Below are 17,054 nucleotides of genomic sequence, written 5' to 3' on the forward strand. Positions count from 1 at the left end.
AGATCATTAAAGACCGATTACTAGTTTACGTAGAAAAGCAAGCGGCTATTGCTATTGGCGCTTGTGAAACCATCCCGGCACCCGTACGAAATGTTTTAGGGAAATCTAAGGCTAGGCGCAAATTGAGACGCGTATAGCGCGTGTGGCGCGACGCAGCGCAGCGCGCGTTTTTGTAACATCGCTGTTCAAATGGGACCGCGCAAATTGCGACGCGAAGTGACTGGGACGCGACACGCGCCTGCGCCAGGGCGCGCGGCGTTGTGGTTGAGGCACAGTTTCTCGCACCGCGCATGCCTCGCTAGCACCGTGGGAAATTTGAGGCGGGGAGTCGAAAAGTAGCCCGGCCATATGCTCACATCGAAACGGCGCATATCAGCAGTGGTAGTATTGCCAATACGATAAATTTTGCCTTACTGTGTACTGAATTTTATTGCCTTTGGGTAGTGTTTCGTTTTTCGTCATTTAAACGCTCCAGCTTTCTTCGTTAGCACGTTATACTTTTCTGTTATTTATATCTGCATACTTTTGTTTTGGTTTTCTTCTGTCAAGAAAAATGTATACTTCAGTAACTGGTGAGCCATTGGCCGCTGGAATTGCACCATATGCCTCCGTGATGTCTCCAGATCGCAAGAAGGGACAGAGGGTAGCGAATAAGGAAGCAAGGGATATTATAAAATCATGTGATTAAGAATCAAGGCAGGAAAGTAAAGCAAAGTTATATTCTCGCTGCCTAGTAAGCTAGCGTATCTGTATGATCTGTTACAAAAATTTATAAAGGGGTAATCTCCACAGGTGTGATCCCTTTCTCTGTGCTTGTGGTAAAAAGCGTCCAAGATGTGAAGTATAGAAGTTTCACTGTGATTACTCTGATATGGGTATAATAATACAATACGACACACTGTACTACATGCATGTGAACAACATATTTCCACTGCAAGCCAGAAACAGTCGAAAAGCAGTCACAAATAACAATGTTTTAATTGGTTCGCTGTGATGGGAAAAAACATTTCAATTGTTGCATGGACATTATCAGCATTAATAAACTAATTATACAACAGGTTACACAAATGAAGAAAATGGTCGGTATTGTTACGAAAGTAGGAATATCCTAAAAGAGTGTTATGATTAGATATATTTAATTTGTTGAAATGTGCTGCTGACAAAGGCAGATCTACTTTCATGACATTGTTTTTCTAACTTCGTCTCACAAGGCACACATGGCTAGCTTGTGCATTCCTGTCGCTCACATTGTCCTTCGCTGCTGACAACACACTGACCATTGTGTTGGGCGACAGATCAATTGTTTATTTTTCTCAATAACAACTATTTTATTCGCCATCACGCATTGTCAGTTTGGCAAGCCCTAGGTGAGTAAACAGTATCTGGCATGTGCCTGTCATTCCGCCTGAAGGAACGCTCGTCATTATTTTAATACTGCTCAGATCAAAAGAAGGAATCAAATCTTTTGGTAAGTTTCCATTCCAGTCGCTCAGTGTTAAAAATGCGATGGGTTGCGGGGATTTCACCAAAATTCTAACAGAATTGCCAATCTGTTTTTGTGTGAGTTGTTAACCTTTTCTCATTCGAAGAAGCATCACCATTTATGAGTAAAGGCCACATTTCTCTTGGTGACTGGTTTAATTGTCCTTCTTTTGTCACAATGTAATTTGCCAAACTCATCTCACAGCAGCTATTGAGACAGAATACCGAAACAGAGGGCCTCATTAAACAAGTAATTGGCAATCTCAGAGCTCAATAGCTTACGAAAAACCTCATAGTATTGGTTTGTAGTAATATAAAAGAAGAAATTTCATGTTTATTTTCATACTAGGAAGCTCTTGTTTCGCTAGGTGACGATAACTCTTAAAAAAATTACAGTCACTGGAGTGAAATAAATAAAAAAAAGAAGTATAAGTAGTGACATATCGCCATAGGTACGAAAGTTCCGTGTGTTTATTAATGTGCAAAACACTCTCCGCCTTGTGTGCTATCATTCGCGAAACTTTCGTTTCGATGTCTCGAGCGGTTTAGGAGATACGAGAGATGTCGCGAGTATTTCATACTCGCGGGCGTGAGATGGGAAGTGAGCGCGCTACATGGGATCCATTTTCTCAAGATCGGAGGCAGATAGAGATCTCCTCCCAAGTCTAAACAAAAATTCAGCATGTTAGCTAAATTTCATACGCAGCAACATACGGTGTAATACGCACCAAACGCAAAATTATAGCGACCCCTAATTTTCGCTGCAAACTTTTTGAGTTTTGCGTAGTGTCTTACTAAAATGTGTACATCACAATAAGAATGGTCATTAGCGAGGTGATGGGCACTTCGTCACGAAGCTGACATATAGCGCTACAAGTAAGGCAAAAATCATATATTTTCAGTGAATAGTTTCTGTCAAATCGTTTGAGAAAGATAACAGGTTGCGCGCGCTTCGGTTCAGTCAGCGCAGAGCGTCGCCAGTCGGCGCGTGCTAAGTATGGTGTTCGCGTCGCGATATGCGCTGCACCCGCGCGACCCGTGTGGCACGTGCGTGTTGCGCTGTAGTGTCGTGTCACGTCACACGTGCTATACGCTTCTCAATTTGCTCCTAGCCTTAGTCAGATTAGCCAACGAGACTCCGAAACGCACCACACAGTTCCCGAGTACGAGTCTATTGTCTTAATCCTTGCACCCCCTCAATCGAAGAGAGAAGAAGAGGGAGGGAGAGGGGAGGGGGAGGGGGAGGGGGAGAGGGAGGGGGAGAGAGAGAGAGAGAGAGAGAGAGAGAGAGAGAGAGAGAGATGGGGGGGGGGGAGGAGGAAGGGGAGGAGGACAATGTTATTTGCCAATCGTAAAGCTGCTACTGGCATACGGTCGCAGGTTCGAATCCTGCCTCGGGCATGGATGTGTGTGATGTCCTTAGGTTAGTTAGGTTTAAGTAGTTCTAAGTTCTAGGGGACTAATGACCACAGCAATTGAGTCCCATAGTGCTCAGAGCCATTTTTTTGCTACTGGCATACTAAGTCACGACATTTTTACCGTAAAGCTGAAAGTAATTGTGAGAACGAAACGCTAGGTAACAGTGAGAACAATCCACATTACAGGTAAAAACAGAGCGTTGATGGCCTCGACAAGTTTTTCACATGCTCGCTGTCTACGAGAACAAAACTAAGAGCTATAAGAGCCTGACTATTTTTGCGATAGGTAAGTTAGAATGCGAATGAGTCACCACCTCAGCTGCCGCTTAATGAATGCCCCGGGCACTAGGGAGTATTCAGATGTGAAGAAGGATTCTTAAATATTTTATTTTATAGTCATAACTGTAGATATTGGTGTGCTTTTCTGTAACATTGTACTATAGGCCGGCTGGTGATTTTCCGATAGAGAATACTGAATACTGAAGTATTTTTCAAGCAGCAGTTGAGGTGATGATCACATTGCTTCAGTGTAAGATGAACTTGCCGAACAGAACATCAAATGATGAAGACTGTATTAACATAATTTGGAAAGAAACGGTGTTGACACAACGCTCAGGAGAATTGGAACTTACTTCGTCAACCGGTTACGGTATGGTTACTACTGAATATTTTCCTGAATAGTTGTGATAAATTTCGAACCATTGCCATAGCTTCATACATGGTTAAGAGCGGACAGCGCAGTTCAGCATTTCGGGAGATGCTTTTCAGTATTCCATAGAATTTGGGTACTTTCTAGACTATCAAGAGAGAAAAACTTCACATCCGTGCGTATGACGTATGAGCGTTGAAACTGCGTTTATGAGCTACCGTCCTTTTTACAAAAAGTCAGAATATGTAGTAATAAAAGAGTTCAAGAAGTAGAAAAGTTAATAGAGTTTATTAATGATTAAAGCAAAATTCACCGTGAGTGTTCTTGACAAAGACCTTACGGTAACTTCTCCACAGTATAACTAACTTAAAGAACTGGGAAATTGCCATCCAAATACTTCAGAAATCCACTTATCTTTGTTCGGGAAAAAAATACACACATACATACACATCAGATGAATTAATAAGGTAGTGTTTAGCATCATTTTACTTCATTCTTTGTGTCCTTTTTTTTAACTGAGTGCCAGATAATAACTTTTCTCCATCAATAGAGCTGACGTTTTTAATGTTGAAACAACTTTCATCAAAAACGTTCTTCATATACGTATTTACGTTCTTATTTCCCCACAATGTAAGCTTTTAATCTGTCCAGGTGTTGTGAAACCTAAATAACTTTTTGTTTTCAGTTATTTGGTATCTATTCACGAAGGAAACTGGTAGGAAAAATATTCAGGCTCTCATGTGACCTCTGCAACTAGTGACGAGAACAGAGATAACAATAGAGTAAATATCAACAAGACAGAAACACAAAATTCAACAGTATAACATGGGTTAGCAAACGTCAAACAGGCCCCAGTTTTTGCTCATGCACAGCCTTCAGCGTACTCAGGATTTTTACAGGGTGGTGCAAATGAAAGTGGCCTAGAGGACAGAGTTCCAGGGTACAAAGAAACACAGCAGAGGAAACGAAATACAGTACTAACCTGACTATAGCAGATGTTGAAAGTGACCACCATTCATCTCTTGGCGCTTTTGGGCCCCGGTCAGCAAGTTGCTGAAGGTGGGTGGAAGTTAGACTGCTTGAATTGCTGCAGTCTCATCCGAAATGTTAGGCTGCATTTCTTGAGGACTATGAGGGTTGTTGCGATACAGCTTAGACTTGAGGGCTCCCCACACACAGTAATCGCACACTGATACATCAGGTGACCTGGGTGGCCAGCTTGGGTCACGACCAGACACCTCTGCTAACATCTCCGTCAAGCGTGTAAATTGTGTAAATATGCTCCAAGGTTCAGCTGGCTGTATGGGCAGTTTGCTTCATCCTGTTGGAAGTAACTGCACGCATTTTACTCCTCCGTTAATGCAGCCACAAATGCTTTCAAAATGTTGGTTACGTAAGGCGCCGAAGTCAGCGTCTGGTGAAAGAAGATGGGATCAATAATGCAGCTTGCAGACACTGCACACCAAACCTTAATCTTCTCAACAGGCAACTGTGTTTCATTGAAGCTATGCGGATTCTCCGCTGTCCATATCCTTTGATTCTGTGAGTGGACATAACCACTCTGGTGAAACCAGAATTCATCAGACATAAAGAACAGATCCATGTCAAAGCCATTCATTGTTATCTCAGTTAACAGCCACTCAAACAACTGTAGGCGCTGAGGAACACCTGCTGGTTTTAATATACACTGAAGTGCCAAAGAAACTGGTATAGGCATGCATATTCAAATACAGAGATATTTAAACAGACAGGATATGGCGCTGCGGTCGGTAACGCCTGTATAAAACAACAAGTGTCTGTCGCAGTTGTTAGATCAGTTACTGCTGCTACAATTGGTTAGAAGGATTTAAGTGAGTTTGAACGTGGCGGTATAAACGGTGCACGAGCTATGGATCACAGCATCTCCGAGGTAGTGATGAACTGGGGCTTTTCCCGTACAACCATTTCACGAGTGTTCCGTGAATATCAGGAATCCGGTAAAACATCAAATCCCGGAAAAAGATCCTGCAAGAACGGGAGCAAAGACGACTGAAGAGAATCGTTCAGCGTGATAAAAGTGCTACCCATCCTCAAATTGCTGCAAATTTCAATGCTGGGGCATCAACAAGTGTCAGCGTATAAACTATTTAACGAAATATCATCGATATGGTCTTTCTGAAGGCCCTCTCGTGTACACTTGATGACTACCTTGCCTGGATCCGTCAACACCGACATTGGACTGTTGATAATTGGAAACATGTTGCCTGGCCGGACGAGTCTCGTTTCAAATTGTATCTAACGGTCTAACGGATGAACGTCTAAGGGTATAGAGACAACCTCATGAATCCATGGACCCTGCATGTCAGCAGGGGACTGTTCAAGCTGGAGGAGGCTCTGTAATGGTGTGGGGTGTGTGTAGTTGGAGATATCGGACCTCTCATACGTATAGATACGACTCTGACAAGTGACACGTACGTAAGCATCGTGCCTGATCACCTGCATCCATTCATCTCCACAGTGCACCCCACACGTTCAGAATTGCTACAGAGTGGCTCCAGGAACACTCTCCTGAGTTTAAACACTTCTGCTGGCCACCAAACTCCCCAGACATGAACATCATTGACCATATCTGGGACGCCTTGCAATGTGCTTATCAGAAGAGATCTCCATCCTCTCGTACTCTTACGGATTTATGGACAGCTCCGCAGGATTCATGGTGTCAGTTCCCTCCAGCACTACTTCAGACATTTGTCGAGTCCATGCCACGTCGTGTTGTGACAATTCTACGTGCTCGCAGGGGCCCTACACGATAGTAGCCACGCGTACCGGTTTCTTTGGCTCTTTAGAGTATGAACAAGAGATGCTCGGTACGGATTCACGTACAGGTCCAGGTGGAATATTCATGATGGACGTGATATGGCGGTCCTTTGCGACAGGAATCGAGTTGATTTGGTAGGATTCTGAAGCATTTTCTGGTGAACTGCAGCCTTCTGGTGTGCGGGCACGTTTCGGAATTTTTCTAACTTGTTCAAAACAGATCCTGTCTGACGCCATTTTCTGACTGCGCGTTGCATGGCACTCTTTGCTGTCACTTTGACGGCACTAAACTTCTCGGCAAACAGCTTCCCACGCCATTTTCATGACTTCGTTGTCACGTAACTTTCCAGAACGAACATCCGCTACTCCATTGTGAGAAGCATCATTCCCTTCGTACTGCTCCACTCACACCGAACAGTCCGCACTACGTTCTGAACAGATATGGATCACGTGGTAGGCGTACACGTGGTGTGCGCGTCACGGGATGTGGTGATATGCATTTATTTATGTCGAATCGTGTCCACTCGTCCGGGCCACTTTTAGTTGCTCCACTCTGCAGAAAGCTACACCTCGCTCAATCAGTTGATCACTGGCATCACTCACCCATTTATGGCTTGGTTTATTGGCTGATTAGCACACGGGAATATGACGAGCACCCATCACAGATATTCAATGACAAGAAAATGCCTCGTGTAAAACAGAACCTGTATAAACAAAGAGTTACCAACTCTCTGGCTGGAGCAACCTCTTTACCAGACTGTACGCCAAAAGTACAATTAGTATGACATTTGACACCAAAGCGGCACTTCCAAATTCTTATTTGATAACAGTTTAAAACAAGCGGCATTCCGATATGTTTGTGTATTTAAATGACAGAGAAAATGAGAAAGTGTGTAGCAAAGCAGTGTATATGGCCAACGGAGGGCAGTATCGGTGAAAAATTAGTCACGCTACTAGATGTGCTGAAAATAATGACAACCGAACAGAGAAAATAAGTTTCATTGGTTTTATTTCAGAGAGACTTTAGAGATTTTAGTTTTTGATGCTGGGATATTGATCGTTGAAGTTATTAGCCACTATGCTTGAGAAATTTTGTTATTATTTACTTGCAACCACTAAAAAGGAACGTAACATTGTTTGATAAGACTTTGTTCACAAACATAGTTTTAGTTACCCGTCAGCTGTGGTGTGCTATGCATTAAATGAGAAATAACTTTAACGTCCTGTATGCATCTGAGATTACAGTATAGCAAATTTTTAGCAGTATATTATCGATTTCCTTCTTGAGCAATAGATAAAAGGCAATTCTATAGTTTGGACATTACTAATACCATATCACAATACAAAATACTTACTTCATACAGAAAGGAATTATTTGTAGTTTTCCACGTGATGGCTTTACGTTTTTCGACTTCCAGTTAACCACCATTCTCCACCATTTCCACCTCTTATGCCGAAAACCCCTAGAGCTGTGGAATCAGCTTCACTTTTGCTTATTGGAACCAACAGTGGAAGAACCTCGAAGGACTCTAGATTATCGGTTGTAATTACGGAAGCTATACTACTTAAATCGGTGTATAGGCTTCAGTATTCATTTAAACTCTCAAAATGTTGTATGGAAGTAAAGTTCGCAAACTATCGCCATAGACCAACTCAACGGTGTTCATGGATCTTATATTATGTAAAATGAAATGAAAAAGGGACGTACAACAGTGCAGTGGGGTTCCCTATGTCCATATACAAGTAATATTCCGCATAATCGGTATTCAACACGATAAAAAAATTTACAACTGAAGTGCATGCATTACACTAGTCGAAAAAAAATTCGATAGAGGCAAAAAATATGACGTTGTGAGCTCATCTACATCTACATCTACATCCGTACTCCGCAAGCCACCTGACGGTGTGTGGCGGAGGGTACCCTGAGTACCTCTATCGGTTCTCCCTTCTATTCCAGTCTCGTATTGTACGTGGAAAGAAGGATTGTCGGTATGCTTCTGTGTGGGCTCTAATCTCTCTGATTTTATCCTCATGGTCTCTTCGCGAGATATACGTAGGAGGGAGCAATATACTGCTTGACTCTTCGGTGAAGGTATGTTCTCGAAACTTTAACAAAAGCCCGTACCGAGCTACTGAGCGTCTCTCCTGCAGAGTCTTCCACTGGAGTTTATCTATCATCTCCGTAACGCTTTCGCAATTACTAAATGATCCTGTAACGAAGCGCGCTGCTCTCCGTTGGATCTTCTCTATCTCTTCTATCAACCCTACCTGGTGCGGATCCCACACTGCTGAGCAGTATTCAAGCATTGGGCGAACAAGCGTACTGTAACCTACTTCCTTTGTTGTCGGATTGCATTTCCTTAGGATTCTTCCAATGAATCTCAGTCTGGCATCTGCTTTACCGACGATCAACTTCATATGATCATCCATTTTAAATCACTCCTAATGCGTACTCCCAGATAATTTATGGAATTAACTGCTTCCAGTTGCTGACCTGCTATTTTGTAGCTAAATGATAAGGGACCTATCTTTCTATGTATTCGCATCACATTACACTTCGCTGCATTGAGATTCAATTGCCATTCCGTGCACCATGCGTCAATTCGCTGCAGATCCTCCTGCATTTCAGTACAATTTTCCATTGTTGCAACCTTTCGATACACCACAGCATCATCTGCAAAAAGCCTCAGTGAACTTCCGATGTCATCCACCAGGTCATTTATGTATATTGTGAATAGCAACGGTCCTATGACACTCCCCTGCGGCACACCTGAAATCACTCTTACTTCGGAAGACTTCTCTCCATTGAGAATGACGTGCTGCGTTCTGTTATCTAGGAACTCCTCAATCCAATCACACAATTGATCTGATAGTCCGTATGCTCTTACTTTGTTCATTAAACGACTGTGGGGAACTGTGTCAAACGCCTTGCGGAAGTCAAGAAACACGGCATCTACCTGTGAACCCGTGTCTAAGGCCCTCTGAGTCTCGTGGACGAATAGCGCGAGCTGGGTTTCACACGATCGTCTTTTTCGAAACCCATGCTGATTCCTACAGAGTAGATTTCTAGTCTCCAGAAAAGACATTATACTCGAACATAATACGTGTTCCAAAATTCTACAACTGATCGACGTTAGAGATATAGGTCTATAGTTCTGCACATCTGTTCGACGTCCCTTCTTGAGAACGGGGATGACCTGTGCCCTTTTCCAATCCTTTGGAACGCTTCGCTCTTCTAGAGACCTACGGTACACCGCTGCAAGAAGGGGGGCAAGTTCCTTCGCGTACTCTGTGTAAAATCGAACTGGTATCCCATCAGGACCAGCGGCCTTTCCTCTTTTGAGCGATTTTAATTGTTTCTCTATCCCTCTGTCGTCTACTTCGATATCTACCATTTTGTCAAGTGTGCGACAATCTAGAGAAGGAAGCACAGTGCAGTCTTCCTCTGTGAAACAGCTTTGGAAGAAGACATTTAGTAATTCGGCCTTTAGTCTGTCATCCTCTGTTTCAGTACCATTTTGGTCACAGAGTGTCTGGACATTTTGTTTTGATCCACCTACCGCTTTGACATAGGACCAAAATTTCTTAGGATTTTCTGCCAAGTCAGTACATAGAACTTTACTTTCGAATTCATTGAAAGCCTCTCGCATAGCCCTCCTCACACTACATTTCGCTTCGCGTAATTTTTGTTTGTCTGCAAGGCTTTGGCTATGTTTATGTTTGCTGTGAAGTTCCCTTTGCTTCCGCAGCAGTTTTCTAACTCGGTTGTTGTACCACGGTGGCTCTTTTCCATCTCTTACGATCTTGCTTGGCACATACTCATCTGACGCATATTGTACCATGGTTTTGAACTTTGTCCACTGATCCTCAACACTATCTGCACTTGAGACAAAACTTTTGTGTTGAGCCGTCAGGTACTCTGTAATCTGCTTTTTGTCACTTTTGCTAAACAGAAAAATCTTCCTACCTTTTTTAATATTTCTATTTACGGCTGAAATCATCGACGCAGTAACCGCTTTATGGTCGCTAATTCCCTGTTCTGCATTAACTGATTCAAATAGTTCGGGTCTGTTTGTCACCAGAAGGTCTAATATATTATCGCCACGAGTCGGTTTTCTGTTTAACTGCTCAAGGTAGTTTTCAGATAAAGCACTTAAAAATATTTCACTGGATTCTTTGTCCCTACCACCCGTTATGAACGTTTGAGTCTCCCAGTCTATATCCGGCAAATTAAAATCTCCACCCAGAACTATAACATGGTGGGGAAATCTACTCGAAATATTTTCCAAATTATTCTTCAGGTGCTGAGCCACAACAGCTGCTGAGCCCGGGGGCCTATAGAGACATCCAATTACCATGTCTGAGCCTGCTTTAACCGTGACCTTCACCCAAATCATTTCACAATTCGAATCTCCGTCAATTTCCTTCGATACTATTGCACTTCTTATCGCTATAAACACGCCTCCCCCTTCACTGTCCAGCCTATCTCTGCGGTATACATTCCAATCAGAGTTTAGGATTTCATTACTGTTTACGTCTGGTTTCAGCCAACTTTCTGTTCCTAGTACTATATGGGCGTTGTGACCGTTTATTAATGAGAGCAGTTCTGGGACCTTTCTATAGACGCTCCTGCAGTTTACTATTAGCACATTAATATTGTTATTCCTTGTTGCATTTTGCCTACTCCTGCCTTGCCGCGTCTCAGGAGGCGTCTTGTCGGGCCTAGGGAGGGAATTCTCTAACCTAAAAAAACCCCATGTGCACTCCACACGTACTCCGCTACCCTCGTAGCCGCTTCCGGCGTGTAGTGCACGCCTGACCTATTCAGGGGGACCCTACACTTCTCCACCCGATAGCGGAGGTCGAGAAATTTGCACCCCAGCTCTCCGCAGAATCGTCTGAGCCTCTGGTTTAAGCCTTCCACTCGGCTCCAAACCAGAGGACCGCGATCGGTTCTCGGAACGATACTACAAATAGTTAGCTCTGATTCCACCCCGCGAGCGAGGCTTTCCACCTTCACCAACTCCACCAACCGCCTGTACGAACTGAGGATGACCTCTGAACCCAGACGGCAAGAGTCATTGGTGCCGACATGAGCAACAATTTGCAGTCGGGTGCACCCAGTGCTCTCTATCGCCGCCGGTAGGGCCTCCTCCACATCTCGGATGAGACCCCCCGGCAAGCAGACAGAGTGAACACTGGCCTTCTTCCCCGACCTTTCCGCTATTTCCCTAAGGGGCTCCATCACCCGCCTAACGTTGGAGCTCCCAATAACTAATAAACCCCTCCCCCCGTGTGCCTGCTCGGACCTTGCTGAAGGAGCAGCCACATGTCCACTCACAGGCAGAGCGGGCGATGCCACACGGCCAGCCTCCACATTGACCCTCCGCCTCGTGCGCCGCGAACGCCGCTGAACCCGCCACTCCCCTTGGGGAGAGGGTGGCCCAACCGCGCCCGGTACCCGCGAAGATGTCTCGACAGCAGGGACAGTGGGTGAAGCATCTAACACCTGGGGTGCACCATGCGACGCACCAGACTCCCCACTGCCGCTACACTCCGAGGCAGCAGCCTGAAGACGGCTGACCGCGGCCATCAACACGCTCAGCTGTTCGCGAAGAGTGGCCAGCTCCTCCTGCGTCCGTACACAGCAGCCACACATCCTAGCCATCCTAAGAAATCAATTTACTATAGAGTGTTAATCAGCTTTTAACTAGACTGCTAATTCACTAAAGGCGGTTGATTATTGACTAAACTGTGATTGCTAACCACTTCTTGTAGAAACAAGGAAAATAGCACTACCTGTCTCTGGACGGTATTGAAAACAAACACTAGCACTACTAGCACTACGGCTGACTAAAGGGACTCTCTGACTGTATTCAAAACAAACACGAGATCTATGGAACACTTAATAGCACTCTACTATTAAAGCTTCCTAAAAGCAAAAACACGCAGAAGAAGAAGTGACAAGTAAGAAAAATACAGATAATACTTAGATTAAGGTAGCTCGCTGCACAGAAGACGTGAAGCAGACGGCGGTAGGATGATTGGCCTCTCTCCAACTGTGCGGGGTGCAAACGATAACTATTTATAAAGTACCGCAGTGGTGTATGTGCAGACAAGACGAAATAATCGACATGGGACACTTGTGGTCTATCAAACCGGGAAACAGCCTCAAACTGGCCTACAAAAGTCACCTAAACTACAGCGCATGCGCGCCGCGTGAGACTGTTACAGGGTATTCGGAAATTTCGGTTACAAACTTCTAGGATTTGTAAAGGAGACTGAGAAGATATATTTTGCACTGGAACCCATGTCCGGAAATGTGCCGTTCCCGTGTTATATGGGACCCATGACCTCGCTGTTTTGTCCTCTCCCCTGAATCAGTCAAATCCGTGTAACAACCATTGAAAACATGTTGATAACGCAACCACTTTAACAAGTAATTTATTAGGAGTGACCCAGTATATCACTTGTTTTACACTTTCACTCATTAATAACCAAAGAAACAAAAAGGAAACGTGATGCAGTGCGACCTCTTCCAATTCAGGTATGTGGCCTCTTCCTGGAATACCAGAGTCATGCCTGCTGACGGTAAATGTGTTCCTTTCTCGAAGATATTGCGTAATTGTGGCGAAAAGGGCATGCGATTGAGTCGGCCGTTGTGGATAACGATCTTGATAAAGGCGACGAGCAGCTCTAGCGTTACCATGAGCTTCACCACACAGAAGGATCATGTCGGTATATTTTGCAAACATGTTCTCAACCAAAGCTGTGAGTACCGGGCGTGAGTCGTGCTTCGGTAGCTCAGATGGTAGAGCACTTGCCCGGGAAAGGTAAAGGTCCCGAGTTCGAATCTCGGTCGGGCACACAGTTTTAATCTGCCAGGAAGTTTCATATCAGCGCACACTCCGCTGCAGAGTGAAAATCTCATTCTGTACTCAACCAAGTTGTTCTAACAATCTCAGGCACGTGAATGAAGCTCGAACCAGGTCAGCGAGGTAGAACAGACGTCAAATGAAATCAGCCGATCCGACGTAACCACTCCTTGCGTTCTCCCCCCCCCTTCCCCCCTCCCCCTCCCCCATGTAGCGCCGGCCGCGGTGGTCTCGCGGTTCTAGGCGCTCAGTCCAGAGCCGCGCGACTGCTACGGTCGCAGGTTCGAATCCTGCCTCGGGCATTGATGTGTGTAATGTCCTTAGGTTAGTTAGGTTTAAGTAGTTCTACGTTCTAGGGGACTAATGACCACAGATGTTAAGTCCCATAGTGCTCAGAGCCATTTGAACCATTTGAACCCATGTAGCGTACATAGCTAGCAAACATGTTCTCAAACGACTATAGCACGGAAACGGTACCTTCCCGAACATGAGATTCTAGTCAAAATATTATGTCCTTACTTCTCTCTGGAAGTACTGGCAGCTTGTAACGGAAATTTCCGAAAATCCTGTATAATCGTCCTCGAATATTTAAAAAACCCTTGTTCTTTCCCTGTAGACAGGATAGCGAAGGAGGGACAACAACAGGTAGAAAGGACTGATTTTGGGGTCATGAAGTTGGAGTTGATTATAGTTACCTTCTCACAGAAAAATGTGGAGTTTGTGGAGGTGAAGAGAATGAGTTACGTGCGGCAGAGGTGCAGTAGAGGCCCGGTTGTGTGTGGTGTGGGGATACGATATGATTTTGCTTGTCAAGCTAACAAGATTTACATTTTCGATTTTCGGAGCAGTTTTGTGAGTTTGTGGAGAAACTGGTAAAGGATGTGTGTTGGCGACGGTAGCGGATGTGGAATGCGATCAGGAGAACACGACTTCCAAAATTTTGTAGGAATGGTAAAATTCAGGAAGAGCGGATATCCAAGCATCTTTGTTAAATCTATGGTTAGTTTCAGATAAACCTGAATGATGGATTCTGGGACTTGCGGCGCCCTCTCACTTTCAAACGTGTCGTAACATGTAATGTTCTGAAACTACCTTATACTAGCTAAAACTTTGTTATGCATTATTTGCAATATAAACTGTTGTCGGAAAAAGTAAGCAAGAACCTAACTGTGAGTAATGCTGTCGGCAACGTTTCTGAGATGCCAAAAATGTGCAGTCATGTTATACTGTTCGAAACCTTAATTCTTTGTACGATATTTCAGTGCCTATATTATCCAAGAGAGAAGGGAGGGGAGATTAGGGTTTAAAGTCCCTTCAAAAAAAAGGTCATTAGGGACGAATCAGAAGCTCGGATTAGGGAGGGATGGGGTAAGGAAATCGGCCGTGCCCTTTCAAAGGAATCATCCAGGCATTTGCCTGAAGCGGTTTAGGGTAATCACGGAAAACCTAAATCAGGATGACCGGACGCAGGTTTGAACCGTCGTCCTCCGGAATACGAGTAATGTGTGCAAACCACTGCTCGACTGCACTTGGTTATTGTTAAGAAGAACCATGCGATTTTCCTTCGGACATGCTTACATCAAAGCAACCGTTCGTGTAAAGCGGAAAATTCGGGTTCGAGTCCCGGTCCGGCACAAATTTTCATTGCCGTCATTCAAAATACAGCTGATGGTTGCTCCTATTTTTTAATAACCTTCGTTATAATACATATTATTTGAATAGTACATTGCTTGCTGACTTTTTCTTTTAACAATTTATTGGCCAATAATGCAAAAAACAGTTTTATCTAGATAAAGTATTTTACGCACATTACATTTTACATGTTAGGAAATGGGTGGGTGTCGCATGTCCCAGAATCCAATCTTTTTGATAATGGGCTTTTGTTTGTTAAGTCGTCAATAACAACGTGTTAATACACCAAGCAGTATAAAATAGATGCACTTTTATGTCACGGGCTCCCGAACTAAAAGTAGACGTACTTGAAATGTATTCGCAGTTACGAATATGGACAACGATCTGCTGTATAATGGAATGTCAACAATGAAAATTTGTGGCGGACCGGGTCTCGAACCCGGATTTCCCGCTTATCCCAGGAGGTCGCCTCACAGTTAGGCTATCCGAGCACGTTTCTCGACCAGACCAAAACTTCTATACGTCGTCAATCACTTGTCTACAACGTGCACATCCATTATGGATATTCCCGTACAGGGGAGACATTTTAGCCGACCGCGGCGGTCAAGCGGTTCTAGGCGTTTCAGTCCGGAACCGCGCGACCACTACGGTCGCAGATTCGAATCCTGCCTCGGGCACGGATGTGTGTAATGTCCTTAGGTTAGTTTGGTTTAAGTAGTTGTAAATTCTAGGGGACTGATGACCTCAGATGCTAAGTCCCATAGTGCTCATAGCCTTTTGAACCATTTTTGGAGACATTTTAATTGAAAGTCGTTTTCCCGGTGTCGGCAGACAGATACGATGTTGCAGTGCCTGTATTGTTCAGAAGTATGATGACATGTTCCTTCGGATATGCATGGATGTCTGAAGAACAGCCACTGCGGTGACTAAAGCCGTCATGAAATATATGAAATCCAGGTCCGCGTCTCGTTTCGGCACGAATCATCATTGTCGTCATTCCATTATACATCTGATGCTTGTCCATATTCGCAACTGCGAATATATGTCATAACGGCTGTAGTCGCTGTAGTGCCTGTAGCTTTGGACATGAATGCATGCATGCCCCCAAGGAACACTGCATCGTACTTCTGAACAACACAGGCGCCGCAATATCGTAAAAGTAGGCGCGCTGCATTACCAGTCGCAAGACGGTGACGGCGACGGCACGTGGCTGAGAATGCGCAAGGCGAGCACTATGTCGCGCGCGGCACCCGAGAAACGTAAACAAAACAGAGTGACGAAATGAATATTCACGCAGTCCTGCTTCGGCTCCGGTAATGGCGGTCGCGTTCCCTGTCTGTCTTCCATTCACCGTCCGATGACACAAACCGGCTGGCCTAACCGCAACAGTTGCTGGGCTGTGACTCCTTACGCGGGTAAAGCTGGCGGGTGTGTGTCTTCCTCTCCGCGACTGGAAAGATCGTGTGTGGAACCGCGCCACCAGCGCGTCGGAGGCAGCGCGCAGCTGTTCCCAAGGTAAGACATGGAACGCACCATCTTCCATTCACTTCATCACGTAAGGCGTTCGTAGCTACCTCCTCTATTAGCTTAAGGCAGTTCAAGCCTTACGAGCAGCTGAGTACAAATGAAAAAGATGTACCTAACGGAGAAGGCTCACAACACTTTATTCAGCAGCTCTATATTTTCGTGAGTTTGAGCTTCTGATGAAAATGAAATTGATATATAAGCGTGTAAAATGGCTCTGCTATCACCACTGATATAAAAGTTGTGTCCTGATTTTTTTCTCCTTAGTTTAGTTCTTTACGAAGTTGCAATTTGTGTCTGAGATTTCTACTGTCAGTTTTCAGACGGCACACGCAGTTCTAATAACTGATTTTTTTTCTTTTGTAGTTATTTGCTTCAACCTATCCGTTCAAACGTAAAAGACGCGCACGCTCGCGCGTTTGTGTGTGTGTGTGTGTGTGTGTGTGTGTGTGTGTGTGTGCGCGCGCGCGTACGTACAGGCTTATCGCTGAGTGTTTCGAATGGAGTCAAGTGAATGCGCGTGAACACTTAGTCATAAACCTGTACCAGATCTGCAATACCTGGGTTTTAATCTTTCAGTGGGAAAGGAAGGGAATGGAAGGAAATTTATATGTGGATAAACAACATGCTGGCTGCTTGCATTTGCTTTGCGCGCCTGTGCTGCACAAGATTCCATTA

At 44.5% G+C, this 17,054-nt stretch overlaps 1 protein-coding gene across 7 annotated transcripts in view; it reads left to right on the top strand.

Annotated features, from left to right (window-relative positions):
- LOC126298824 (solute carrier family 41 member 2-like) overlaps positions 1-17,054 on the top strand; it is an 874,873-nt gene that overhangs the window by 310,350 nt on the left and 547,469 nt on the right. Inside the window, exon 1 of one of the 7 annotated variants that reach the window (XM_049990296.1) lies at positions 16,033-16,367. The exons of 4 other annotated variants lie outside the window; for them this stretch is intronic. The gene's annotated coding sequence lies outside the window, so the exon portion shown is untranslated. Of the gene's footprint in view, positions 1-16,032; positions 16,368-17,054 lie in introns of those variants that run through there. 2 more of the 7 variants (XM_049990297.1, XM_049990301.1) reach the window with 2 other exon arrangements.

This window comes from Schistocerca gregaria, chromosome X (genome assembly GCF_023897955.1).
Source record: "Schistocerca gregaria isolate iqSchGreg1 chromosome X, iqSchGreg1.2, whole genome shotgun sequence".
Classification (NCBI taxonomy): Eukaryota; Metazoa; Arthropoda; class Insecta; order Orthoptera; family Acrididae; genus Schistocerca; species Schistocerca gregaria.